Source organism: Zalophus californianus, chromosome 2 (assembly GCF_009762305.2).
Source record: "Zalophus californianus isolate mZalCal1 chromosome 2, mZalCal1.pri.v2, whole genome shotgun sequence".
In the NCBI taxonomy this organism is placed as follows: Eukaryota; Metazoa; Chordata; class Mammalia; order Carnivora; family Otariidae; genus Zalophus; species Zalophus californianus.
This window is the reverse complement of record NC_045596.1, coordinates 3456629-3484109: the sequence shown is the minus strand read 5'-3', so window position 1 is coordinate 3484109 and position 27481 is coordinate 3456629. Positions and strand designations below refer to the sequence as shown.

General features: G+C 47.2%; 1 protein-coding gene across 4 annotated transcripts in view; it reads right to left on the bottom strand.

The window, feature by feature from the left end:
* Positions 1-24709, bottom strand: part of AFAP1 (actin filament associated protein 1) — a 146562-nt gene extending 121853 nt beyond the window's left edge. For all 4 annotated transcript variants that reach the window (XM_027599148.2, XM_027599141.2, XM_027599142.2 and 1 more), the window contains exon 1: positions 24530-24709. The gene's annotated coding sequence lies outside the window, so the exon portion shown is untranslated. The remainder of the gene's footprint in view (positions 1-24529) is intronic.
* Positions 24710-27481: the final 2772 nt, after the last annotated feature.

The window sequence follows — 27481 nt, the reverse complement described above, 5'->3', positions numbered from 1 at the left end:
TAAAACCAAAACCGAATCTCTGACGAGTGTACAAGAGGTGGACAGAGAGTAGTGAAAATGGCTGTCCCACGGGCCACCCAGCCACCTCCTCTCTGTGCCCCTTCTCCCTGACGGGGCCCATCCCTCCCTGCACTGGCGGGGCCCAGTGTCTGTACTGGTCTCTCCTCTACCCCTGTCCCAAACATGCTTTCAGGAAAATCTCCTCGGATGGCGCCCTACCCAGAGTGTAGTCAATAAATGTTTCCTGCAATGAGTAAATGTCCATCACTTTAATTCAACAGGAATCCTTTCGAATGTGTCATCCCTCTTGGAAATAATGCTGTGAGCTAGAGCAGGCGGCTTCTCTCTACGACAGTTTTCTCATTTGTAAAATGATTGACGCTAACAATAACCACCCTCACTCATAGGGTTGTTGTGAAAAATCACGTGACCCAGTTCGTGAAACAAGCTCAGCATACAGGATCAGGCACATTCAAGTGCTCGGTAAAGGTCAGTAATCATTAGCCACGATTACCTAACTGGCAAAAGAGCCAGTTAGATCTACACATATCATCACAGAAGGCTGTCTGTCTATATTACTGGGGTAGAGGTGTGAACAGTGTGTATCAAATACTATTTGTTTTTAAAAAAAATACCTCCAAAATGTACATTTATATTTGTATGTACACTGGAAAAGATCTGGAAGGAAACACACCAAATATTAATGGTGGTTACCCCAAAGACAGTGAGGAAAGAATCATTCGCCTTTTGCTCTTTGTCTCACTTATCTATCTGAATTATTTTCAAGGAGCATCTATTCCTTCTGTGGAGTTTCTCAAAGGAATTCCCCGCCACTTTTCCGGAGAAGCAAGCTGCACCAGGAGGGTAAAGAGAAGCTGAACCGGACGAACCTAAGTGTCAAGTCCAAGCTTGGCGTACACGTGTGCACCAAACTCCCACAGACACAGACCACCGTCCCTCCACCTTCTCTCTTGTGGCCTAATCCAAGATTCGGAGATTGAGACTGTTCAAAGCAGCCTCATGCTTTTTGCACGTGTCTTCCTCAGAGCAGTCGGGAGGTTTAGGGCCCATCAACCACCCTGAGGGACTTGGCACCTGCCTTCCAAACTCCTCCAGTGTGTGCACCTGCCCAGTGCCACTAGCTTGCCCCTTTGTGTCTGAAACTGGACTGCAATCCCGCGTGGCCACAAACGCACCTGACATTCGCTTGTCATTCCCAGCACACTCGGCACAGTGCACACAATACAACACAGAATAACTGTGCTAGGAGGCACCTTAGAACACGTCATCACCATTCTACTTACAACGACATGGATCCGGGAAGGGACATGACCTGTCTTTGGTAACTCGGCGAGTTATCGCTCGAAGCAGGGCGGAGCCAGGTCTCCTGACTCCCAGAAGAGGGCTGGTGTGCAGTCCCATTAACAACTACTCATGTGTTTTGCAGGCCTTGAAAGTCCTCACTGCTATAGAGGGTAAGCACGATTTCTCTGGGACTGCTCGGCCCAGAGTCCTGAACGCCCACTGCTGGAAAAACAGTAAAGTCCGTGGCTTATTAAGATGATCCATCAGAAAGACAGCATAGCTGACAGGGAAGGGAATTCACACAGATTATAATTAGCTCAGTGACCCAAACAAACCAAAACAAAACAAAACAATCCACCTGAGTAGAAAACGTAAGTCTGATGACAAATTCAAGACAGATCCACAACACTGGAAACGTGATGGCTAAATGCAGAGCTATCAGATCACTGGGTGTACATAAGCATGGATCTAAAGTTTCCAGACTTTTGGAACAGGAGGGCTATCTGGAATTTGTCAGAAAGGTCCTTTTAAACAGTATTATTTGATTCCTACCACAAAAATAAGTAAATGTACATTTATATATACATACCCACACAATTCATGTATGAATTATATTGTTCAGTTCATATATTGGGAAGTTGGACAATATCAAAATTGTTAGGCACAATCATTTTAGACTAAATTCATAGTGTGGTATGCAATGGTCCATATTTGGGGGGGGTCACCCTTCTCTAGATGACAGCAAAACCCAGGGGCTTTATAGGCAGATTTTATGCTGTCACTAGACTGGATAAAAGAAAGAAGGAAAAAGAATTTAATGATCAAGGGAGCAAATTTAATTACTCAACTGTACTTGCTTCCCAAAACAATCTTGTAAGTCACATGGAAAATATAATTTACTGAACACAGACAGCTGCTACAAATTTAAAGTGTTCCTAACAAGGTTCCCTTTCTCTTACCAAAAAGCTGGAATCCCTCGAACACAAATGGCCTAGACTTCGCCCTTAGAATCAATCTGTATCAAATGCTTTGAGAAGTCAAGACAACTTGTTTTTTTAAAGAATTTATTTGAGACGGCGCCTGGGTGACTCAGTCAGTTAAAGCGACTGCCTTCGGCTCAGGTCATGATCCCAGGGTCCTGGGATTGAGTCCCACATTGGGCTCCCTGCTTAGCAGGGAGCCTGCTTTTCCCTCTGACCCCCCCCCCCTTGCTCTCTCTCTCAAAAAAAAAAAAATTTATTTGAGAAACAGAACAAGCAAGCATGAGGTGGGCAAAGGACAGAGGGAAAGGGAGAAGCAGATTCGCCGCTTAACCAACAGAGCACCCAGGTGCCTCAAGAAGTCAAGACAATTTAGATATGTTTTGAGATATAAAAGAACCTACTAATGTTATTTTACCATCTGCACTGCCTTTTGAGGACTATCCCTAGACTCAATAAAAAATTCTCTTACTCTGAAAATTCCCTCTGCATACACGCACATGTGCCCACATGCACACACAGACACACGCACAGCATGCGCACACATGCACGCACACGCACGGCCTGTAATTCCAGGAGAAGGAGTAAACGGTACATAATTATTGTCAAAGGCAATGTATATTTTATGTCAGCTTGCCTCCAAAGAAAACAAATTTTGAAATCTAGAAGGCTAAATTCAGGTCATGGCTTACCTACCTCTAGGAGACTAGGCAAATTCCCTAATCTCCCTTAGCTTCAGTCCCCTACTCTTTAAAATAGACACAATTTTTTTTAACCCAGCCATAAGACTGTCAAAGAACAAAACACGTGAAGACTTACTGTGTTGTCAAGGGGAGGGAAAACTGGCCCCTTAAATGCTGACAAAGAGAGGATTAAATGGTCCAACCCTGATGAACAGGATCCCAGCAACACCCAATCAGAATTTCAAGTGTGCACACCCTTTGACCCAGCAGCCCCACTTCTAGAACCATCTCACAAACATAATCATGCACCTGCACAGGAGTTACATAAACACAGCACTGTTTCTTATTGTAAAAGACTGGGAACGATGTCAACATTGAATAATAGTGTTCATACTACGCCTACATCTGTGTTATTTCAAGAAGACACAATTATCCATAAATGCTTGACCGTGCTCAGATAAACCTCAAGGATGCAAACGCAGCTGGTCACGTGGTTATGGGAGTCGGACTGCGGACCACGGCAGGGCCCCCTTTCACTCTCTAGTGCCCTTTGAATGTCGCTCCACTGCTCATGTCACATGATCAAAATACAGGACTGAGGCAAGCATTTCTAACCTGACTATAGAAGAAATTAGGTAACTAATAATAGCTACCTCACAGGATCATTGTGTTAATTAAATAAGACACAAAATGTCAAGAGTTCTAGGATGACAGTGCAATTTTAATCGGGGTGTCGGAGAACAGGTCATGGAAAGGGAGTACTCCACACCTCAAAGGTGGGCAAGGTTGGAAGAGGCAGCAGTGTGCAGAGGAGGAGGTAGGAGAGCACAAATTGTACATGCAGCTCTTACACTGGGCTTCACAAAAGGGCTCACACGACTAGCTGGAGTGCAAGGTTGGTGCCAGGAAGAGAGAAAGGAACCCAAACCTGTAGATGGCATCTAGATCACGAAGGCCTTGAACGCTGAGCCAAGGAATCGGCCCTCTGTCTTAACGACGGAAAATCGCAGAAGGGGTTTGTGTAGATGGGGAATGCTAAAAGCAGAACACCATGCGTGATTTATTCCTGCCACGGGGTAGGGTGGAGAGGGCTGAGGAAGCCATCCTAATATGGACAAGACGCCGTTAGGAGGACACGAGCCAGGGTACTGGCCCTGGGATCACGGGGCTGTCTCCACATACAAAGTACCATGTCTTTATTTTTATACCACTGCCAACTTATATATAGACTATAGTATTCTAGAACCATGTCTGTATTAAATTAATCATCTCGGCCAGAGACCACAGACTGCGGGTGTAAACAACAGAAGTGATTTCTCTCAGTTGTGATTTCTCCCTGATTTCTTCCAGGAGGCTAGAAGTCCAAGACCTCGGCACCCGTCGATGCGGCTCCTGGGGAGAGCTCTCCCCTGGCTTGCAGATGGCCACCTTCTCACGGTGTGCCCACAACATGGAGACGCAAGCTCTCCCCTGTCTCTTCTTCCAAGGAGCCTCCTCTCATCGGACCAGGCCCTATCCTCATGACCTCATCTAATCCCGTGTACCTGCCAAAGACTCCACTCTGGTACCATGACACCAAGAGGTGCTTCACCATTCTTACCTGGGGGGCCCATAACTGTCCTGTCAATCATGTTGAATCAGCAAATGGATGAACAGGAAAAAATTGAACTATATGTCAACAAGTCAGTATCGTTTACATTTATGACAACACGCAAAGGCCAACTTAAAATTTCTGTGCTAAAAAGAATGAGAAGCAGAGATAAATAAAAATCAGTTATAAAAATATTTCATTTTGGGCCACACATTTAGCTTTCCTGTGGCAGGTACATGGGCTTTTACTCCTGGCTTTGCCACCAAAAACACTAGAGCATTTCCCTGCATCCCAGTTTATCAGTGCGATCAGTGCTCTGACCCACAGTTCAATACTCCAGTGCCAATAAAGGTGACAAAACTCAATTTCACTGACCAGGTGGACAAGCGAAGACCCACCATGAAGTACACAGGAGATAAGAAACTCAGGGATTCGGATCAACCACAAAGTGGATGACAAAGACCCAGCCGTGGACAAAAGCAGATTTTTATAATGATGAATGAAACATGTAACCACACCAAGCGGATATTACTGAAGCCTTCCTATTTTAAATCTTGGAGGTAATGCCCTACAGTTTACAGTCACTCTGATGTAAATGTCAGTGTGAAAAACTTCTTCCAGCGGCCATATGAAGCTACAATACCCAGAGCAACCTAGCCCCTTACCCACAGCAATCCACTCAGGGAACTGGCCCCTTACCCAGAGCAACCTAGCCCCTTACCCTCAGTGGCCACCCCCCAGCTCCAGCCAGCACTGGGTATGCAGCTTTGCCTTTTGCATATGTTTGCTCTTCATCTATTTCCACAAAGAAAAGTCTTAAACTAGGGGCTTTTCTCCAAGTGGTCACTCGTTACTCAAAAGCATGACGCGGCTTATCCCAAGTCTGGAGACATCATCATACCCCCAGGCTCTTTCCACAAAGCCCCACGCACTGGGGTTCTTACTCCTTCCCCCCCCCACCGGGGAGGTGACCGGGTATTAGGGAAAGCTCAAGGGCTTCGGGGTTAAACCCCAGAGTTCATCAGCATCTCACTTCTCCACTTAAAACCACACGACGTTCAGCAAGTCCCTTAACGCCACTAAGCCTCTGTCTCCATCTTTAATAAAAATAGTATTTACCGTTCAGCTTGCATTGAAGGGGACGTTGTACGTAAGGAGGTACACACATGCTCCCAGCTTTGGGCACCTCCGTCCCGGCCCACTCTCCCCCAGGAAGAACAGCAAGATGCCTCAGGATGAGGCAATGGCCCCTCACCCGGGCCCCTTTCAGTCAACCACGTGTGCAATGGCACCCAGACTCTTGGAGGGCCACCAAAACACATTTGTTTCCACTTTTCAACTTAGGAATGGGTAGTTCTTTTTTTTCCACCTGTTTTTTTTATTTTTTATTGTTATGTTAATCACCATACATCATTAGTTTTTGATGTAGTGTTCCATGATTCATTGTGCATAACACCCAGTGCTCCACGCAGAACGTGCCCTCTTTAATACCCATCCCTGGGCTAACCCATCCCCCCTCCCCTCTAAAACCCTCAGTTTGTTTTTCAGAGTCCATCGTCTCTCATGGTTCGTCTCCCCCTCCGATTTCCGCCCCCTTCATTGTTCCCTCCTGCTTTTTTTTCCTTAACGTAGATTACATTACTTTTTTTCTTAACATATATCGCATTATTTGTTTCAGAGGTACAGATCTGTGATTCAACAGTCTTGCACAATTCACAGCGCTCACCATAGCACATACCCTCCCCAATGTCTATCACCCAGCCACCCCATCCCTCCCACCCCACCCCCACTCCAGCAACCCTCAGTTTGTTTCCTGAGATTAAGAATTCCTCCTATCAGTGAGGTCATATGATACATGTCTTTCTCTGATTGACTTATTTCACTCAGCATAACACCCTCCAGTTCCATCCACATCGTTGCAAATGGCAAGATCTCATTCCTTTTGATGGCTGCATAATATTCCATTGTGTATATAGACCACCTCTTTATCCTTTCATCTGTCGATGGACATCTTGGCTCTTTCCACAGTTTGGCTATTGTGGACATTGCTGCTATAAACATTGGGGTGCACGTACCCCTTCGGATCCCTACATTTCTATCTTTGTGGTAAATACCCAGTAGTGCAATGGCTGGGTCATACGGTAGCTTTATTTTCAACTGTTTGAGGAATCTCCATACTGTTTTCCGGAGTGGTTGCACCAGCTTGCATTCCCACCAACAGTGTAGGAGGGTTCCCCTTTCTCCGCATCCCCGCCAACATCTGTCGTTTCCTGACTTGTTAATTTTAGCCATTCTGACTGGTGTGAGGTGGTATCTCATGGAGGTTTTGATTTGGATTTCCCTGATGCCGAGCGATGTTGAGCACTTTTTCACGTGTCTGTTGGCCATTTGGATGTCTTCTTCAGAAAAATGTCTGTTCATGTCTTCTGTCCATTTCTTGATTGGATTATTTGTTCTTTGGGTGTTGAGTTTGTTAAGTTCTTTATAGATTTTGGATACTAGCCCTTCATCTGATATGTCATTTGCAAATATCTTCTCCCATTCTGTCGGCTGTCTTTTGGTTTTGTTGACTGTTTCTTTTGCTGTGCAAAAGCGTTTTAGCTTTTTATCTTGATGAACTCCCAATAGTTCATTTTTGCCCTTGCTTCCCTTGCCTTTGGCAATGTTTCTAGGAAGAAGTTGCTGTGGCTGAGTTCGAAGAGGCTGCTGCCTGTGTTCTCCTTTAGGATTTTGAAGGAATGCTGTCTCACATTTAGGTCTTTCAACCATTTTGAGTCTATTTTTGTATGTGGTGTAAGGAAATGGTCCAGTTTCATTCTTCTGCATGTGGCTGTCCAATTTTCCCAACACCATTTGTTGAAGAGACTCTCTTTTTTCCATTGGACATTCTTTCCTGCTTTGTCGAAGATGAGTTGACCATAGAGTTGAGGGTCCATTTCTGGGCTCTCTATTCTGTTCCATTGATCGATGTGTCTGTTTTTGTGCCAGTACCATACTGTCTTGATGACGACAGCTTTGTAATAGAGCTGGAAGTCCGGAATTGTGATGCCACCAGCTTTGCTTTTCTTTTTCAACATTTCTCTGGCTATTTGGGGTCTCTTCTGGTTCCATACACATTTTAGGATTATTTGTTCCATTTCTTTGAAAAAAGGGGATGGTATTTTGATGGGGATTGCATTGAATGTGTAGATTGCTCTAGGTAGCATTGACATCTTCACAATATTTGTTCTTCCAATCCATGAGCATGGAACGTTTTTCCATTTCTTTGTGCCTTCCTCAATTTCTTTCATGAGTATTTTATAGTTTTCTGAGTACAGATCCTTTGCCTCTTTGGTCAGATTTATTCCTAGGAATCTTATGGTTTTAGGTGCAATTGTAAATGGGATCGACTCCTTAATTTCTCTCTCTTCTGTCTTGTTGTTGGTGTATAGGAATGCCACTGATTTCTGTGCATTGATTTTATAGCCTGCCACTTTACTGAATTCCTGTTTGAGTTCTAGCAGTTTTGGGGTGGAGTCTTTTGGGTTTTCCACATACAGTATCATATCATCTGCAAACAGTGCGAGTTTGACTTCTTCTTTGCCGATTTGGATGCCTTTCATTTCTTTTTGTTGTCTGATTGCTGTGGCTAGGACTTCTAATACTATGTTGAATAGCAGTGGTGACAGTGGACATCCCTGCCATGTTCCTGACCTTAGGGGGAAAGCTCTCAGTCTTTCCCCATTGAGGATGATATTCGCTGTGGGTTTTTCATAGATGGCTTTTATGATATTGAGGTATGTACCCTCTAGCCCTATACTCTGAAGAGTTTTGATCAAGAAAGGATGCTGTACTTTGTCAAATGCTTTTTCTGCATCTATTGAGAGGATCATATGATTCTTGTTCTTTCTTTTGTTAAGGTATTGTATCACATTGATTGATTTGCGGATGTTGAACCAACATTGCAGCCCAGGGATAAGTTCCACTTGGTTGTGGTGAATAATCCTTTTAATGTACTGTTGGATCCTATTGGCTAGTATTTTGGTGAGAATTGTTGCATCCATGTTCATCAAGGATATTGGTCTGTAATTCTCCTTTTTGATGGGGTCTTTGTCTGGTTTGGGGATCAAGGTAATGGTGGCCTCATAAAATGAGTTTGGAAGTTTTCCTTCCATTTCCGTTTTTTTGGGACAGTTTCAGGAGAATAGGTATTAATTCTCCTTTAAATGTTTGGTAGAATTCCCCTGGGAAGCCATCTGGCCCTGGGCTTTTGTTTGTTGGGAGATTTTTGATGACTGCTTCAATTTCCTTAGTGGTTATAGGTCTGTTCAGGTTTTCTATTTCTTCCTGGTTCAGTTTTGGTAGTTGATACATCTCTAGGAATGCACCCATTTCTTCCAGGTTATCTAATTTGCTGGCATAGAGTTGCTCATGATATGTTCTTATAATTGTATCTCTTTGGTGTTGGTTGTGATCTCTCCTCTTTCATTCATGATATTGTTGATTTGGGTCATTTCTCTTTTCTTTTGGATAAGTCTGGCCACGGGTTTATCAATCTTGTTCATTCTTTCAAAGAACCAGCTCCTAGTTTCGTTGATCTGTTCTACTGTTCTTTTGGTTTCTAGTTCATTGATTTCTGCTCTGATCTTTATTATTTCTCTTCTCCTACTGGGTTTAGGCTTTATTTGCTGTTTTTTCTCCAGCTCCTTTAGGTGGAGGGTTAGGTTGTGTATTTGAGACCTTTCTTGTTTCTTGAGAAAGGCTTGTATTGCTATATACTTTCCTCTCAGGACTGCCTTTGCTGCATCCCAAAGATTTTGAACATTGTGTTTTCATTTCCATTGGTTTCCATGAATTTTTTAAATTCTTCTTTAATTTCCTGGTCGACCCATTCATTCTTTAGTAGGATGCTCTTTAGCTTCCATGTATTTGAGTTCTTTCCGACTTTCCTCTTGTGATTTGAGCTCTAGTTTCAAAGCATTCTGGTCTGAAAATATGCAGGGAATGATCCCAATCTTTTGGTACCGGTTGAGACCTGATTTGTGACCTAGGATGTGATCTATTCTGGAGAATGTTCCATGGGCACTTGAGAAGAATGTGTATTCTGTTGCTTTGGGATGGAATGTTCTGAATATGTCTGTGAGGTCCATTTGGTCCAGTATGTCATTTAAAGTCTTTATTTCCTTGTTGATCTTTTGCTTAGATGATCTGTCCATTTCAGTCAGGGGCGTGTTAAAGTCCCCCACTATTATTGTATTGTTGTCAATGTGTTTCTTTGCTTTTGTTATTAACTGGCTTATATCATTGGCTGCTCCCATGTGAGGGGCATAGATATTTACAACTGTTAGATCTTCTTGTTGGATAGACCCTTTAAGTAGGATATAGTGTCCTTCCTCATCTCTTATTACAGTCTTTGGTTTAAAATCTAATTTGTCTGATATAAGGATCGCCACCCCAGCTTTCTTTCGGTGTCCATTAGCATGGTAAATGGTTTTCCACCCCCCTCACTTTCAATCTGGGGTTGTCTTTGGGTCTGAAATGAGTCTCTTGCAGACAGCATATCGATGGGTCTTGTTTTTTAATCCAATCTGATAGCCCGTGTCTTTTGATTGGGGCATTTAGCCCATTTACATTCAGGGTAACTATTGAAAGATATGAAGTTAGTGCCATTGTACTGCCTGTAAGGTGACTGTGACTGTATATTGTCTGTGTTCCTTTCTGATCTATGCTGCTTTTAGGCTCTCTCTTTGCTTAGAGGACCCCTTTCAATCTTTCTTGTAGGGCTGGTTTCGTGTTTGCAGATTCCTTTAGTTTTTGTTTGTCCTGGAAGCTTTTTTCTCTCCTTCAACTTTCAATGAGAGCCTACCTGGATAGAGTATTCTTGGCTGCATATTTTTCTCATTTAGTGCTCTGAATAAATCATGCCAGTCCTTTCTGGCCTGCCAGGTCTCTGTGGATAGGTCTGTTGCCAATCTAATGTTTCTACCATTATAGGTTACATATCTCTTCTCCCGAGCTGCTTTCAGGATTTTCTCTTTGTCTCTGAGACTCGTAAGTTTTACTATTAGATGTCGGGGTGTTGACCTATTTTTACTGATTTTTGAGAGGGGTTCTCTGTGCCTCTTGGATTTTGATGTCTGTTTCCTTCCCTACATTAGGGAAGTTCTCTGTTATAATTTGCTCCAATATACCTTCTGCCCCTCTCTCTCTTTCTTCTTCTTCTGGGATCCCAATTATTCTAATGTTGTTTCTTCTTATGGTATCGCTTATCTCCAGAATTCTGCCCTCGTGATTCAATAGTTGTTTATCTCTCTTTTTCTCAGCTTCTTTATTTTCCATCATTTGGTCTTCTATATCACTGATTCTCTCTTCTGCCTCATTTATCCTAGCCGTTAGTGCCCCATTTTTGATTGCACCTCATTAATAGCCTTTTCGATTTCGACTTGGTTAGATTTTAGTTCTTTTATTTCTCCAGAAAGGGTTTCTCTAATAACTTCCATGCTTTTTTCAAGCCCAGCTTGTATCTTTTAAAATCATGATTCTGAACTCTAGGTCCGACATTGTACTGATGTCTGTATTGAGCAGGTCCCTGGCAGACGGTACTACCTCTTGTTCTTTTTGTTGAGGTGATTTTTTCCATCTTGTCATTTTGTCCAGAGAATAGATGAATGAGAGAACAAAATGTTAACAGGGTAACAACGTCCCCAGAAAATATACTCTAAACAAATCAGAAAAGACCTGAAACCAGGGGAAAAGAAAGGGAAAGAAAGGAAAAAGAGAAAAAAAAAAAGGAAAAAGAAAAAGATAAAAACAAACAAAAACAGAACAAAACAAAAAAAACAGAATATGATCAAATATGATCAGGCTGGTGCATAGATCAGTGCCACACACTAGATTTTGGGTGTATTTTGGTCTGTTAGAAGAAAGTGCCTCCCAAAATTTTAAAGAAAGACTTATATACGTACAAAATAAGAGTTGATATGATGAAGGAATGGAATATGACTGTAAAGATGAAAATTATAAAAAATTTTATAAAAGGAGTTGATAAGAAGTTGTTTGAAAAAGAAAGACAAGGATTTAAAAAAGAAAGAAAGGAAGAAAGAAAAGGGGGGGAGAGAATGTGATCAGGCAGGAGACTAGAACAAAGCCATACACTAGAGATTTAGGGTATATTTTGATCTGTTAGAAGAAACTGTATCTCAAAATTTTAAAGAGAGAACAACATATATATATATATATGCCAAAAATAAATGTAACTACTACGAAGGGATAGAATATGACTCTGAAAATGAAAAATAAAAATGTTTTTTTAAAAAAGGGATTGATAAGATGTTGGTTGAAAAAGAGAAAAAGAAAAATTCAAAAAAAAAAGACACTTAAAAATATTAACTTTGAAAGACTAAAGAATCATGGTAAAAAAGCCATGAATTCTATGTGCAGTATTCCCCTAACGCTGGAGTTCTGCCGTTCTCATTGATCGGTAAACTTGGTCTTGGCTGGCTGGTCTTGCTGATCTGGGGGAGGGGCCTGTTGCCGTGGTTCCCAAATGTCTTTGCGGGAGGCGGAATTGTCTCGCCCTTGTCGGTCCGGGCTAAGTCATCTGCTCGGGTTTGCTCTCGGTACAGCTTTGGAGAATGAGAGTGAAAATGGCGGCCACCCAATGTCCGCCCCGAGGAGCCGAGAACTCGGGGTCCCGCTCCTCAGTGCGCCCCCAGAGAAAAGCAGTCAATCACTCCCATCTCCCCGGTGTCTGGCTACACTCCGTGCTCACCCGACCCTTGACCGAGCGTTTCTATCTCTGGCACCCGACTTGGTGTGGAGTCTCCAAACCCAGCATTGGAGCGGTGCGCTCCCGCGCCGCTCCTCCCAGGGGAGGAAGGGGAGTCTCCCCAGATCTGCCGCCTGTTGGGTCCCTGCTAGAGGCGCAGTGGCCCGACTGTGTCACCGATCACAGTTTATGGCAACTCCGAGCTGAGAGCCTGCGCCTCAGCTCCGTCTCTGCAGTTGGCTTCCCCGCTCCGACACCTGGGAGCTCTGCTGCACTCAGGCACCCCCGGTCTTTCTATGACCCCTAGGGTCCTGAGACCACACTGTCCCGCGAGGGTTCCACCTCCCGCTTAGCCACTGGAGCGATGTCCGTCGGTGGAGCCGACTTCTAAAAGTTCCAATTTTGTGCTCCGCGGCTCTATCACTTGCCAGAAGCGGTGGACGGAGGCCCCCTCCCCCGCCATCTGTCCTCCCGAATATCGCCTCGGATTCACTTCTCTGAACGTCCTACCTTCCCGAAAGTGGTCGCTTTTCCGTTCAGAGAGTTGTTGCTACTCTTTTCTTCGATCTCCTGTTGAGTTCGTAGGTGTTCAGAATGGTTTGATCCCTATCCAGCTGAATTCCTGGGACCAGACGAAATCCAGGTCTCCTACTCCTCCGCCGTCTTGCTCCGCTGGTATGGGTCGTTCTAACTCTCACTCAATGATCCTTAATTAGGAAGTGATTTTTCCACGCTGCCCCTCACTTCCACTTTTAGCAGACTCGGATGTGCCCTATTCACTCACTCCTAAATCTGCTTCAGAATCAGAAACAAAACTTTAATCACCCACACCGTTCTGAGTGCCTTCCCTGCGGAGCTAGAACCCGGACGCCGTGCCAGGCAGCCCAAGCTCCCTCACACAGCCCGGCCGCACTGTCCCACCGGCAGCTCCGGGAGGCCGCGCCCAACCCAGGCGGTCCTCAGGTCCACCAGCCATGTGGCCGCAAACCAAGGATGTAAATTTCACTGCCCGACAGCCATCGTGACAGATCCCGCCCGCGTCTCTGTGCTGCCGCTCCCTACTCAAGTCAGAGGCTCCCACGCCCGCCCCTTCGCTGCTGCCACAGGTACCCCCAGGCTGGGTGCTGTTCTTCACCAGGGTGCACCTGAGTCAGAGCCATAACCACTATGAGTAGCGCCAGGCGTGCCGTTCTACTCAGAAAGCCTCGCACACTTCACGTTCGTTACCTCACACGCCTGCTCCCCTTACCAAGCAGGTAGTGTCTCCACATTGTCTAAGTGGCTCACAGAAGTTACTGATGAGCCCAAGACTGCACACTGCTAATCAGTGAGTGGCAGAGCCAGATGCCGGCCTGGGTCTGTGGGGCCCGTGTCTCCGCCCTCAGCCTGGTTGCTCTACCCAAGCTCCATGGGCAGCCGATAGACTGCCTGGATCCGAGGGCTTCAGAAAGCCCTCCACGGTGGTACAAGGGACAGTTCATCATCAGGGAGGCAGGGTGTGGATCAGTAGAACCCTTCTGTTCTGTGGGGTTATCTCACCCAGAGGACGGACAGGCTGAGTGTTATGTGCATTGGCCCTCACGCACAGTACAGAAGCTGTGGTCATGTGGTAGAAGGATAATGGGGCTCTCTGGGGTCCCCTTTATAAGGGCACTCCCCCAAATACAGGTGGCACACGGGGTCCAGGCATGATGACACCCTCTGGGCCTCGCCTGACAGGTGTCCAACCGGGTGGGAGGCCCAGGCTCTTCTCTCACAGCCCAGGCTGGCCCAATCTGTCCCACATCAAAGACGTAACATGTTCACGGCAGATAGACAGCTCCTTTGCTGTGGTCACTCCCTGCCCTGCACGAAAAATACCATGAATTCGGGAAAGGCCATCCAAGGGGGACCACCTGGAATCTTCGAAGGGCCAAGAAAGCCCCAGCTGCTCAGTTTCACCCTGGGAACCCCTCTCCTCCTCCACAGTCCACCTCCAAACCACGTCCTCTGTGGCGCCATGCCCCCACACCTGCTAACGTCCCAGAACATCTGGTTTCCCCCTCTGCCAGCATTTGTCACAAGCCCAAGCAGCCAATGAACACACAATACATGTCTGTCCCCTCCCCGCACAGCTGTCCGGGCCGCCTGGGCCGGGACTCCCGCTCCCAGACGAGGTGCTCTAACTGCCGAGTGGCTGATGGACGGAGTGAGTGTGGGGGGGTGGGGGGGACACAGCGCACGGACACTGAAGACCCGCCCGCACCACAAGGAGCGCCCTGCAAGAGCCACCAGGCCACCAAGCGGAAGTTGCTGGCAGTGTGAAAAGCTCCATTAAGACAGTTCCTGGCACACCAGTCAACTCAGTGCCGAGACACCAAGAAGTCCCAGCAGATAAAGAGGCCAGTGTAGCATGGAGTCAGGAGCCCAGGCTTTGGCCTTAGCAGTTGAATTCCACTTACCCTGTGATCTTGAGCAAGTTATTCAATGTCCCCTCCTCTCTGGTTTTTAACTGAGATACAGCTGACATACAACAATGGACTGGTTGAGGTGTACAATGTCAGGATTTGATACATGTGTATGTTGTGAGGTGATCACCACGGTAAGTCTGGTTCACATGGAACATTTGTAAAGCATTACCGATTTTTTTTCTCATGATGAGAACTTTTAAATACACCACACAGACTGCTAACTCTAGTCCCCAGGAGTCTTGTCTCGTTTCGTCACCTGCAAAATGAGGACATTACCTACCCCCCAGAGTGGCTGCAAAGGTGAAGCGAGGTGTGGACGTAAAGTGCCTGGCACAGTGCCTCGGGCACAGTAAGCACTCAACCCACAGAGGCAGTAGTGATGGGGGAGGTGATACAGGACCCTGAGCTTCTCAGAACGTCCTACAGACAGAATGTTGGGGTTCCCTCAAAATCCCTATGTTGAAACTGAACCCCCAAAGGGATGGTCTCAGGAGGTAGGGCCCTCGGGAGGCCATCGGGTGATGAGGATGCAGCCCCCCTGAATGGGATTAGTGCCCTTATAAAGGGGACTCTAGAGAGCCCCATTATCCTTCTACCACATGAGCACAATGCAAGAAGACATCATCTGTGAGCCAGGAGGGCCCACACCAGATGGGCCAACACCTTGATCTTGGACTTCTGGCCTACAGAACTCCAGATATAAAATTCTGGTGTTTACAAGCCACCTGGTCTTTGGTATTCTGCTATAGCAGCCTGAACAGACTAACATAGAGGGTCGCTCTTCAAGAACAGGAAAACTGAAATAACGCATCTGGAGAAAAAATTCAAGTAAACTTACCTATAACCTCCCAACATACAAATCTGAATTGATTAGGAAGAGGGGATTTTTCACAAGAAAATATCATGCCACATGTCCTCAAGATTCATCCTGATTGTCACTTTCACTTTTGTTTCCATATCAGAGAGTTAACGTAACTGAGAATTGCATGCTGTACATGTTCCGGAAAACCATTTACTTTTCAAGAGCCATTCTTGATGTAGGGTTCCATGCATTCTCCTTTCCCCTTTGGACATCTGTCACACATGTCTTCATCAAACACCCCCCAAGAGGCCTGTGTCCTGCTCCCAAGAAGCCATTTCTGTATACTACTTCTGGTAGAAAGTTCCAGACTAGCTGACAGCCCCAAACCTAGCTCCACCCACCATGGCTAAAAATACCCCTAGTATGTGGCACCATTACCTAGTGTCCAGAACAAGAATCCATCATTACTACTGCTTCTTTTTCCTTTTCCTAATACTTTTTTATGGTTAAAAAATGACCCCAAAAAGGAGATTTCTCAATGCTGCCTGCCCCCAGCAGCGCTGCATATCACATGTATGGGCACAATCAACTAGGAGTGCGCCAGGTCAAGTAAAAGGAAACAAGGATTTCCAAACTCTGAACTCGTTGATGGCAGCCACACACAGAGTACTGAATGGGCACTCTTAGATTTACAAAGTGGAGGGCAAAATTTAGCTGTGACATGCACGGATGGGAAAGAAATGTGTCTGAAGAAGGTGTCTGGAAACATACAAAAGCTGCATCTCATGCCTCCAAGGACGGAGAGGTAACCTTTTTTTTTCCATATTGAAAAATAGATAATGGGCTGAAAGGTAATTTTTCTCGCAGACTGCAGTTGTGCCATGAAGCTACTATCAAATATTTCAGGCTTTGTTAGATAATCAAACTGAGAAGCCATATTAAAATAAACCTTTCCTCCATATTAAAATAAAACCACACCTGACCATATCCTCAAAACCAGAAAGGATGGAACTGTAAAAAATATGTATTTTCAGGGACTATAAACGAGTTCGTAATATTAAAAAAATATGTATATAGCAATAAAAATTCTTAGGTGGGTTTAGAGAAAAGGCTGGAAAAATCTTCCAGAAAGGAAATCAGAGACAAAGGAGGGGGTAAAGAGAAGAGCGCAGAAGACCTGTAGGGGAATGTGTGCTCAGAGTAAAGGACAGGAGTCCACGGATGGGGCAGGGCCCACCAAGTGCCAAACCCAAGGAACAAAAACAAGACCCACGTCGTGACACGACCATCACACAATTTCCCAACACCAGGAAAAGATGACACAAAGGAAAATGTGGGTCACCTACAAAGAAAAGGCTTCGGACACATCAGCTGTCACACTGGAACTTGGAATTCTGAGCAGTGTCTTCAAAATTCTGCAGGAAAATTATTTTTAGCCCAGAATTCTATACTCAGACAAATGGTCGATTACACGAGAGAATATCAACATTATACGAGATCATACACATATGCTCCACCAGAGTAAATGAGAAAACTATAAAGGAGGAATCTTAACTCAGGAGAGAGGGAAAGAAACTCTCAGGGTTATAGGGAAGATCCAGGAGGACAGTCGCAGCAGGCCTAGCAAGCAAGCCCTGGAGAGGAAAGGCAGCAGGATGAGAAGTTCAGAAGAATTATTACCTGGTGGGTGTGGATGTACTAAGAGGAGACTGACACTTCTCGGATGAGGGGTGAATAAAGGACAGATACAAAGAAAACAAAGCAAAACAAACTCTTGGAAAAAAGAAAGGAAATGTAATCAAAATAGACCAAACACCTCAGCTGTGCATAGTATCTCCACAGTTGTCCTAAGTGCTGCTGAATTCTTCAGCAAAACCTTTAACATAATCACAGAGAGGACAGGGCGGAAAGAGGTGGCAGTGGGATAAGTGACCTAAATCGGCTTCTAAATAGTAGGATGTTTCACACACACAAAATCTAGAGGAAAGAGATGAAACGTTAAAATGACGGCCTCTGAGGAGCAGGAATCAGGGTGGAGAAGGGCGGGGTAGGTGATTGCTGTGTTTTTGTTCTAAGTCTCACAGAACTTTTGACTCTTAAAACTGTGGACCCGTAGAACTTTGTTCAAAATGAGCATTAAATTTTTAAACAAAATCTGATACTTGACTAGCAGGAAGATCACACCGAGGGGTATGTTCAACCTTCTGGAACCCAGCCCCGTTGAAAATGAATGGCAAGCTGGAACTCCTCTCCCCACTAAACACACACACGGGTGCGGACACACAAAATGTTTGCCCAGGATCACAGGCAGTTCATAAATTCCCAAAGGCCAGCTTTAAAGCCTTAGAATTCTAGATTCTGCTTTCTTACAGGAAGTTTATTTCAAATCAGAGCTTGTCATTTGTTGTAAAGGAAAAAGAAAATCCTTATGAAAAACGATTAAAAACACCTACATGATCAAATGAGGTCATGCTTGGTCTTAAATCCTTGGTGATCATCACCAGTTGTTTCCTGGACCACAAAACGCACCTCATCCCTAATTATCAATGAAAGTGAAAACTTCGTTTTATTGGGCTTTGCCTCAGCCTTGAAACAGACTCTCTAAAACTCAGGAATGTGAATCCCGTCGGGTTGACTCAGCTGTTTCCATTCTAGAAATGGACATGGAATCCTGCACTCTCTACCCCATGAGGACAGAGTCCTTCATGTAAACCTTGAAAAGGCAAGGCCCTAAATGCCCACCACCACCACCCCTGGCTGGTTTTTCTAATTGAGGAATTATTCTAATGACTTCTTGGCAAAATTTCTCTAATCAGAGCGGACCACTTAAGTAGCCCAAAGCACAAAAGTTACTCTGCTTTCAACTGAGGGTCTCTTGTGCTGTAACCCCACCCACGGCTCAACAGCAAATCAGAAGAACTGTCTTGCCACTTAATAGGGATCTTAATGGTCCTGCCGATTGGCTTAAAATTCTGGTGCCTTCATTAACTTACATATCAATTCAGGTAACAGTAACAACTTCATCGGTCACTGATAAATGGATCAGCTAATTGTGGAAGGCAGAATAATGGTCCCCAAAGATGTCCATGCTCCAATCTCTGGAACCCGTGACTCTGTCACATTACATGGCAAAGGGGCTTCGCTACCGGCCTTATATGGGGAGGTTATCCTGGGTTATCTAGGTGGGCCACATCTAATCACATGGGCCCTTAAAAGCCAAGAACTTTCTCCAGGTATTAGAGATGCGGCAGAAGCGGAAGTTGGAGAGCTGGAGCAGCCCACAGTGGTCCCTGCTGGTTCTGGGCACACGGGGGTGTGTGCAAGGACGAGAAAGAGGTCTCTAGGAGCTGTGGGCGGCCCTCCGGCTGACAGCCAGAGAGGAAACAGGGGCCTCAACTCCAACAACAGCAGGAACTATATTCGGCTGATAATCTGCACGAGCTCGGCAGCAATTCTCCCTCAGATCCTCCAGGAAGGAACGCGGCCCTGCCCACACCTTGTTTTTTGCCCGGTGAGGCCAGAGTCAGACTTTTCACCAGGAGAACTGTGAGATGACAGATCTGTGTTGTTTTAAAGCTGCTGAGTGTGGGGTAATTTGTTACAGCAGCCACAGGAAGCCCATACAGCAGGGTGAAAACACCCAGCAGGGCGCTGTCACCTTGTGGACATTCAAAAAGAGTAAACTGACTGAAGTCAATGGCCAGCCATGGCCAGCCAAACATTTAGAGATTTGTTCTGACAAATGCAGATCTGGGGAATTACAAAGTGCCCAGAACATTCTACAAATTTTAGGTTTCGGGTAATTCACTGCCCTTCAACTTAGAAACCTGGCATACCTGCCTTGCCCAATAAACTCTAAGTAGCATGTAGGGGAATAAATGCTGGATTGTGTGCACCATCCCGGCCCCCAAACTTTCCTACGGACCTCTGGTAGCGCTTACTGCATGGTACTGAGGTCATACCCGGGTCTGCCTCTCTCCCTGGGCCGTGGAGCCCCCCGCCCTTCGCGCAGGAGTCACGCGCCCCACCTCATATGTCCACATCTACCACAGGATTTGGGCACATCGCAGGTAACCCGTATAAAGGTTTGTTGAGCTGCGTGACGGTGTAATTTAATATCTGCGTATAAAAGGTAGATTCTTTGAGGACAAGTGCTGTGTTTCATTAGCCATTGTAGCCCTCCAACTGGGAGGTGGGGGGAGCTCAGAGGCACTGAGCAGTGGGTAGAGAGGAAGAAAAGGCAGGAGGGAGAGAGACACTGGGAAGTAGTGCAGTCTCCGGAGCAGGCTGGCCTGTGGAGAGGAAGGCCCGAGAAACCCCGGAGCTGATGCCCACTGCTCACTCGCGCTGGGTAGCTCTGATGTGAGCCGGCGAGTGCTTGCTGACCTTGACCTCAGACTGCCTACTGCCTTTTCCTACCGCAAGACAGGTCACTCAGGAACTGAAATGTCAAGAAAGTGTGCTTCGCTAACGGAGCATCCATGGGATCGCACAAGCCTGAAGAGACGGTTAAAGGCTACATTATACACATGCCATCGTCTTGCTTACAAAGGATTAGTGGTGACTCAACATGATGTCTCCCCACAATGCTGAAGTATCAAACAGCACTGGCCAATTAAAGGTAAAAATCCTAAATGAAGTTGCCTGACACAGCTCACACTAAGGACCATGTGTACGTTAAACATTTAGAGATGTGAAGAACAACCTGGATTCATTAAATTGTTAATGAAGTAATTTTTTTTTTAAATCCTTGGCAACATCATATTTTACAACTTACAAATTGCACTACTTCCCTGATTTCATTGCATCCCCACAACAACCTCCTGAACTACACGGAGGAGGCATAATGAACAGCTAACTCCATTTTACAGCTGAGGGAGCTGAAGTCCAAAGATGCACTTGGACTTCACGAAAGCCTTAGTAGGACCGACTCTCTAGTTCATGACTCCTGTCCAAGAGAAACAAGGGAGTAGTCTTCACTGTGTCACTTGCCTTTACATCCCGCCAACATCCAAAAAGATCTTGGGTGAGGTAGCCTGTGATAACAGACGCATACATGGTGAGGACTTTAAAAAGAGAGAAGAAAATCCATTTGGTGGGTGATATGGGGTTTGGGGTAGAGGTTAGGCTTGAACACCAAAGACTGACTTTGAGGCATATAATACGTAAAAGAAAAAGGTGATTTATAGAACATCGTAATCTCAAAAAAAAAAAAAAAAAGAGGAAGCGCCATCAGTTCTTGAAAGCAGGGTGAATGAGGCTTTGTGTTTGGGCCCCTGGGTGAGGGCGAGGGGTCCTCTCTTCCTTCAGTAAAGAACGAGAGGACAACTTTGAAATGCAGAGTCCAAAACTCTACCATCTCTAACCCCAGGCATTGCATTCCATGGGAGACTCCTTTTCATTGGATCCATATAAAGATCCAGCTGTCTATGAATGAAACGGTCATCTTGACACAGAATAAGCATTAACTAGTTAAGTTTCAGTGAGAATATCGATACATCCTAAGAAAACCACAAAGAAGATCCAGATGAGTTTCCTAAGGCCCCTCCTAAAATAAAATCAATAACAAACCACATGTAGCCTGTAACAAAGCACTTTTTTTTTTAATTAGGAAAGGATGCAAAACAAAAAAAGGAAAAAACTCCTACTGAGTTAAGTGAAAATCCTAATTCAGTGGCATCACTACCAGAGGGCTTATCCTATTTTTAATCCCCAAATAAGAATAGCAGAGAAAACTATGTATCCTTTCTATAGACAGACATGTGGCTTTCAGGAAATCGAGCACACCAAATTCCCATCTTACTAAACATAAATTGGAGAGGAGATTGTTTAAAGGATTAATTACCATATTCCTTAGACTTGGAGTTTCCTTATAGGCCATTCAACATTGGACATAATTTTTTTGCAAGCAACAATTTTAAACTGTGCTTTAAGCCATTATATAAAGTCACACACACTTACTCAAGGCACTCTCCAAATTCCACTTATTTCAGACTCCCCAAATTAAAATCTCTGTGAGAGACTGCGACATACAGAAGCCTACAGTTGGCCGCCTTCATATAACACTCAAAAGATCAACGAAATGCTCCAGACAAGAGTTCTGCACCCAGTGACTTCATTAAGGAAAACATCAAACCAATCTGATACGATGCAGATGTTACAAGGACAACATAGTTATAAAGAATATGCAAGACAATATCAAAATGTTGCTTCAGTTTCCTTCATAGACTCCTGTCCTTAAATCTGAGACAAAGTATACACCCATGAACCTACACTTTTTGAAGAAAAAGAAAAAAAGAATCGCCACTTTGAATCTATATTTTTAAAGATCTCCACTTGTGCTAAGAGAGCTTTCCTCTGCTCTATTTGGTTAAAAGAATTAAGGTTTAGGACTAAGAAGATTCTTCCCCCGTGTTAAGATTCTCAAAGGTGAAGAAAGTGAAGCCCAGAAAGGGTAGCTTTGCCAGAACAAGCAGTAGCTTAATTCTGGAGGCAGAATTAGACCGCATGACTACGAATCAAGTACCCTACACTCATTTGTGCAGCAAACACTAGGAAGTAACAGCAAATATTATTCTAAAAACCCTCTGGAGAGTTGAAAAATTGCAGAGTTGTGAAGAAATAAATCACATGAAATATCTGGAACCATGGTACAGAAAAAAAAAAATACACCTCCCACTTAAATACGCTTCTTCTCAGCTCTGGATACAAACTGTGCCCATCTCTATCAGAGCATTTATCACACTACATACTACAGCTCACCGCTCTGTCCTGGAAGACCACAGCTCTAGAGGGCAGGACATGGGTTTCAGGGAAAGCTTCCAGGAGGAGTCGTCACTTAAACTGACAGGTAAGAATGTGTAAGAGGAGCCGCAGGTGGGGGAGAGGCGTCTGCATGCTAAGTTTGGGCTGTATAAGAGCAACAACTGCACTGTGATCAAAGTTTCGTCCTGTCCTCCTGTTATTTATACACCATCTTGTTAACAGAGAATTTGTTTGGATATTAGAACTACTTCTGCCTATGCCTCAGTCTTCTGTCTTGGACCAGAACAAAACACTACTAAAAGGAAAAGACTGTCCTGTTCAACTCTGCATCCCCCAGAGAAGAGAATGATCCCTGGGACATTACAGGTGTTTCCACTCAAATTATTTAAGTGGCTGAAAGATACAGAGCCTGCAAGGTAGCATCAAGTCTTGACATCAGGCTGAAATCTGAGTTTCTCCATCCACAACCTCACCCTCCCTATCCCTTTGTCAACTTGACCTCTAACTGTAACTGCTTTGGCCTCCTTCCGTGGGTGTGGAGTCTCCTCCTTCAAATGCATTTTCCAGCCCGCCAAGAGAGTTTCCTCCACTCTCCAGGCGCTGAGCGCTGCAAAGTTAAATCTGGCTTTAAAGATTTTTTTTCTTCCCAATCCTAACGGAAGAAATCAAGGAGCACCAGGCAGAGGCGCTCAGCTCCCTCCAATCAGAGCCAGCTCTCGCGCTGGAGCAGGAAATGGGGCGGCCCGATGCGGGGTCCGGCAAGGTGACAGCCCGCTTTCCCGCGGGACCCGGGCCACGGAGAGGGGTGGGTTCCCGGAGAGGGGCAGCCCTGAGATGCCGCTCCCCTTTCTGCTCATTGGCAAAAAAACCCAAAACAATAAACAATAAAACAACGAGTCAGCTGTCCTAACCAGGCCAACTGCGCCCCTGGTGCACAACCCGCTATACCCCGCCAGGCTCCACTACCTGCACAAGGACCCCCCTCACCACACAGACCACCAAGCGCGCGAGAACACACGCGCTGGGGTGGTGGTGGTGGGATCACACCCCTACAAGCCCCGAGACGGGGGAGGGACAGGGGCAGAGTCTCCCAACTCGCTGGTGCCAGGACACCAGGAACCCAGGTTGGCAACGCATTCATTTAACCAGTCATGGGGGTGGGGAGCGAGAGAAAGAGCCTCTCACTCTCAGGGTGACCAGAACCCCCACGATCAGAGTCCATGCAGTCATCCTCAATGAGACACAGTAACCCGGTCACACCATGGGGGGGAGAGAAGACAGAAACAGTCTCTCCCACTGGCAGGCTATCTGGGATTCCCCACGCGCCAAGGGTCCACGCAGAGCTACCTTCACAGACACACCGAACCAGCCACACCATAAGGGGAGCGGGCACCGAGACAGTGTGCCCACTCCGATCAGAACCCCCGCGCGCGCATTCACGCGCGGGTCCACAGAGGGTCGCCGCAGGCGCGGAGCCCCCTCGGTGCCCCCCAAGGCGGAGACAATGCCCCGGCGCCCAGATGCGCTACGGCCAGGTCAGTCCTCGTCCCCATCCTACTAGCGCTCAGGGCAGCGGCCGCCACCTCTGGCAGCGACCCCGCGGTGGCCCCGCTAGGACCTGCCACACCCGGCGCTGGGACCCCGCCGCCCCCGGATCCCTGCCGCCTGGGACCTCCACCGACCCAGGACCCTCGCCCAGCCCCGGGACCCCTGCCGCCTGGGACTCCGTCCAACCCCTGGACCTCCACCTAGCCCTGAAACCCCAGTCGGGTCCGCGGACCCCCACCCGGCCGAGAACCTCGCCCAACTCGAGACCCCCGCCGGGCCCGGGACTCCTGCCACCTGGGACCTCCGCCAGGCCCAGCCCGGCCGATCGGCCCTGGGACCCCCGTCCAGGTCCTGGACCCCCACCGGCCCTGGTCCCTCCCCCGGCCCCGGAACCCTGACCGCCCAGGACCCTGTTCAGCCCCGGGACCCCCGCCCGGCCCTGAGACTCCCGTCCAGCCCCGGACCCCGTCCGGCTCCGGGACCCCCGTCCAGCCGCTGGACCCACACAGGTGCTGGCCCCTCGCCAGCCCCGGACCGCGTCCGGCCCCGAGACCCCCGTCCGGCCCCTGGACCCACACCAGCCCTGGCCCCTCGCCCGACCCCGGAACCCTGCCGGTCCCGGACTCGGTCCGGCCCGGCCCCAACGCCGCCGCCTCACCTCAGCCCACCGCCTCGGCGGCCCTCGCTCGGGGCCGAACGAAACAGAGCCGAGCAGCCGGAGGAGCCGCGGCCGCTGCAACAATGGAGCCCCGGGGCGGGGCCGCCTCCGCCGCCGCCTCAGCCCGACTCCGGCTCGGGCTCGGACTCGGGGTCCGCACGGAGCAGCCGCCGGCGCCAGGCTGCGGCCGGCCTGGAGCAGCGCGCAGGCGCACACGCCCCGCCCGCGCCCCTACGCTCCGCCCCCAGCGGCGCCCGGCGCTCGGGGCCCGCCCCCCGACCAATGGGGAGGGAGCAGCGCGCAGGGGGCGGGGCCAGGGAAACAAAGAAGGGGGCGGGGCCGCGCTGGGGCGGGGCGGCGGGGCGGCGGGGCTGCGGGACAGCAAGCGGCCGAATCCAAGGCCCAGCCCGGGAGGGCCGAGCGTATTGTCCACTCGGAATCTGCTCAACAGGCTGTGCTCACCCCAGACCCCAAACTCAGCTTTGTAGGGTTGGCCTGCATTACAGAAAGGGAAAATGAGGCCCAAGGAGCGAGATCACCTGCCGCCCCAAGTCACACAGTCCCCCTGTTCACTCATTCATCTTTTATTCATTCGACAAACATTTTCGCAGCACAGAGGATATGCGTTAGGAGTGGCGTAGAGGCAAACTTGGCCCTCCCCCGCAGAACCAGAGATATCTCGGGGTCACTTTAACTCATGGTAGAGCCAGGAGCTGGGACGCCTGGGCGGCTCAGTTGGTTAAGGGTCTGCTTTGGCTCAGGTCATGATCCCAGAGTCCTGGGATTGAGTCTGGCCATTGGGCTCCTTGCTTAGCAGGGAGCCTGCTTCTCCTCCCTCTGCTGCTCCCCCTGCTTGTGCACTCTCTCTCTCTCTCTCTCTCTCTCTGACAAATATGTAAATAAAATCTTTGGGGGGAAAAAAAGAGCCAGGAGACAAGCTGTTGTCCTTTCCCACCTCAAAGCCTTTGTGGTTTTGCTATTTTGCATCTGAAATGCCCTCCTTTCCTCTCCTCTCACCCCCATGTATTCAAGTGTGGATCATCTTGAAAACCTCTGTCCTCATTGTATTTTATATTTCAGCATCATCTGACACGCATTCTGGGTTTCTCTCCACCTCACCAGCTGCTCCTCAAGTCTCCAGGATCCATCCCCTGCTCTGCTCAACCTCTACATCTTGGGGTGCTAGGGGAGCCCATGGCTGGGGCCCGATGCCCTTCTATCCACCATGGACTCTCTTAACCAAGAAATCTCATGCTCTTCCAGGTTCCATCCTGTGGTGATCGCCAGGTCTCTATCTCCAACCCTGCCTGACCCGTCCCAGATCCCCAGCTGGATGCCCACAAGGCATCTCTAACTTCTCATGGCCAACACAAGTGCTTTATTCAACACCCCCCAACTGGCTCCTCTGCATTCTTCTTGTTCTCAGTAAATGGCTTCCATGCACACAGTTGCTCAGGCTAAAATCTGAAATCCGCCCCTTGGGTACTTGATGTCCCTTGCTCCCTGATGCAATCCCACTCTGCGTTCCCACCTCCTTCACAGCACCAGCTAGAGTTTCCTGTCTGAGTGGTTCCCCCCACCACCCTCAGTGAAGTGTGACCTCTCCAGGACGAGGCAGGACTCTGACTCACTTCTTTGCACAGAACGGAGCCTCGTGCCCTCAAGGTATTCAGGGGATAGTGAGAGAATACATGGATAAATGGATAAGGTCCCATTTCCTTGCACATGCAGACACACACACACACACACACACACACACACACACACACACACACACAGCCCACTGAAAGCCTGACTTCCAAACTTCCAAACAAATTCCTCCATGAATATAAAAAGCTTCCCTACTCCTCTCCAGCCAGGCCCCCACTGTGGTTTGGGGATGTCTTCAGAGAATAGGAAGATACCATCCCAGGAAGTAGAGTAGTCACTACAAAGGAGGGTCACTCCAGGCTGCAGACCTTTGGACATACTGCCCTCTGCCTGACACACTTTCTCCCTGTTCCATCCAACTCCTACCGACACTTCCAGCTTTTCCCTAAATGTCACTTTCCCCAGGAAGGCTTTGTAGCCACCCCTACATCAAGCACAACTGTGACAGACACACCATCAAAAAGCTAGGCCCCCTATCATGCAGGCCCACAGATATAAATTTGGCATCAACCTCAATGAGCTTGGGAGTGGATTCTTCCTGAGCAAAGCTTCCAAGTGAGGATGCAGCCCGGCCAACAGGTTGAGTGAAGCCTGAGCAGAGGACCCAGCTAAAATGTAACCCAGAAACTGTTAAGACATGTGTGCATTGTGTTAAGCTGCTACATTTGTGGTTATTTCTTCTGAAACAATAAAAAACTAATACCAGGACCCCTCCCCAATACAGACATTCACAACACCCTGTACGTCTTTCTGGCATTCATCTCAATTACACGTGTTTGTTTAAAGCCTCTGTGTCTTGCCACTAGAGCTGAAAGCCCTGTGAGAATAGGAATGGGATGTGTCTTGCTCACCCTGTGCTCCAAATGCCCAGCACAGTTCTGTTCCAGGGCAGTTGGTTGGAGAAAGACCCATCAGTCTGCTTGTTGGCTGGCCCTCCCATCCCCTTCCAGCTCCTTCTCCCTGGCCATATCCCATTCTATAGACCTGAATAGTGTCTTGTCTTCCCGGCCTCCTTCAAGCCTGCCTGCGGTGGCCATGTGACTTCGTCCTGGCCAGTGAGACGTAGTGGAAGTTGGCTGAAAGGTTTCTAACAGTGGTGCCCTCAAGCCAATTTTGACCAGACCTTGAGATCTGATTGTGTAAGAATTTTGCAAAGTCACTTCTTAAGCACAGTCATTACTCAAAAATCAAATGATATAAACTTACAATTAAAAGTTATATTAAAAACAAAGATAAATAAATACTCAAAATTCATTACTTCCTAGTCATTTTACTACAGTGTACAATTATCTATGCTATTGA